A 2,080-nucleotide genomic window follows, 5' to 3' on the forward strand; every position below is an offset into this window, starting at 1 on the left:
TGGAATTGCCAGAGCAGCTGGGGCTGCCCCTGGATCCCTGGCAGTGGCCAAGGCCAGGCTGGAGCCTGGGGCTGGGAGCAGCCTGGGCCAGTGGGAGGTGTCCCTGCCATGCCAGGGGGGCACTGGGGGGTTTGGGGGTCCCTTCTGTCCCAAACCATCCCAGACCCCCCAAACAGCCCTGACTGCAGAGCCCACACTGCGCTGCCATCCCAGCTCGGGCTGGGGGCTGGGAAGGTGCTGGCACTGGGACACCCACCCCAGGGGACAGAGGGACAGAGCAGCCTCACAACATGGGCCCCACAGCCCCTCTGGGAGAGCAGATTCCAGGGGGATCCAGTGCCCCACCCTGGCAGGACAGGGCACTCAGAGGCTGTGGAGTCTCACATGGAAACAAGAGAGAGAGAGCCCAGCAAGGGATGGGGGCAGGAGGGAGCTGGTAAAGGTCTCCCCACACTAAAATCACCAAATGGAATCCCAGGGTTGAGGACACCAGCCCCATCTGAGGGCCCACACCAGGACTCCAGGGCAGAACGTGGATGTGCCCAAGGGCTGGAGGAGAGCCAGGCAGGAGCCCCCGGCCCCGGGGCAGCTCCAGACGGTGCCAGGGGGCTCTGACCCCAAAGGCTCGGTCCCGAGGCTGGGACTGGGGCACTGGTGAGCCAGGGAACACCAGGCAGACTCCAGAGCCCCCTGGCTGGGCTATGGGAACAGACTGACACTGAATCCCAGAGTCACTGAGGCTGGAAAAGACCTGCAAAACCATCGAGTCCAACCTGTGACCCATCCCCACCCTGTCCCAGCCCAGAGTGCCACATCCAGTCCTTCCCTGGACACCTCCAGGGATGGGAACCCCAAACCTCCCTGGGCAGCGTGGTTAAAAATCCCAACTGATGTGGAAACCTGGGAGCAAAACTTGAGCCAATTCCATCAGCTTCACAGCCCTCTGGGCCACAGGACTTCCCTGAGCTCAATCCAGAGTGAAATAAAACCTCTGCATCCCTAAATCCCATCTCTGCTCCTCACTCCAGCCTCCCTAATGAAGGCAATTCCATCCCTGGCCAGTGACTCCAACAGCCAAGCAGCTCTTTGTTATAAACCCCTGCCTGCCCAGCCTCACTCCCAGCTGCCTTCCACCCTGAAGGAAAATCAATCCCCTTTCCAATCTCTCCCCCAGGCAGGGCAGGGGTGGCCAGAGGCTCCACCCCACAGTGCTCCAGACCCTGGCCAGGGCTCCCAGGGCTCCCAGGGGAACAGGAGACCAGCGCCAGGCAGGACCAGCACGATCCAGGCTGGCTCCCAGGAACACCCATGGAAAAGGAAAAGGTTGTACTTGGCAACAGCCCTTAGATCATGGCTCAGTTCCTGATCCCACTCCCAGATTTCTGCTCGGAGCTCTTCCCACAGCCACTGCAGCCTGGAACGCAGCTGGAGCCACCTGCAGAAGCCCCAGGGCCCCGAGAAGCTGGGGAGGGCTGGGACCCTCAGCACCCCATGTGCCCCCTGTCCTCTCCCTTCCTCCTTTCCACAGAACCCACTGAGCTGGAAAGCTCTGAGCCCATCGAGTCCCACAGCGCCCAGCACTGTCCCAGTGTCCCCAGGTGTCACATCCCCACAGCACCCAGCACTGCCCAGGCCATCACTGCCCAATGTCCCCAGGTGCCACATCCCCACAGCTCCCCACGGCTCCCCACGGCACCCAGCACTGCCCAGGCCAGCACTGTCCCAATGTCCCCAGGTGCCACATCCCCACAGCACCCAGCACTGCCCCATGTCCCCAGGTGCCACATCCCCACAGCTCCCCACAGCTCCCCACGGCACCCAGCACAGTTCCCAGCACTGCCCAGGCCAGCACTGCCCCATGTCCCCAGGTGCCACATCCCCAGGGCACCCAGCACTGCCCCAGTGTCCCCAGGTGCCACATCCCCATGGCACCCATCACTGCCCCATGTCCCCAGGTGTCACATCCCCACAGCACCCAGCACTGTCCCAGTGTCCCCAGGTGCCACATCCCCACAGCTCCCCACAGCTCCCCACGGCACCCATCACTGCCCCATGTCCCCAGGTGTCACATCCCCACAGC

At 63.4% G+C, this 2,080-nt stretch overlaps 1 protein-coding gene across 1 annotated transcript in view; it reads right to left on the bottom strand.

Annotated features, from left to right (window-relative positions):
• TNPO3 (transportin 3) overlaps nt 1-2,080 on the bottom strand; it is a gene marked incomplete at its 3' end in the record, with an annotated part of 18,592 nt that overhangs the window by 10,811 nt on the left and 5,701 nt on the right. The window lies entirely within an intron of this gene.

This window comes from Parus major, unplaced genomic scaffold, assembly GCF_001522545.3.
Source record: "Parus major isolate Abel unplaced genomic scaffold, Parus_major1.1 Scaffold544, whole genome shotgun sequence".
Taxonomy (NCBI): Eukaryota; Metazoa; Chordata; class Aves; order Passeriformes; family Paridae; genus Parus; species Parus major.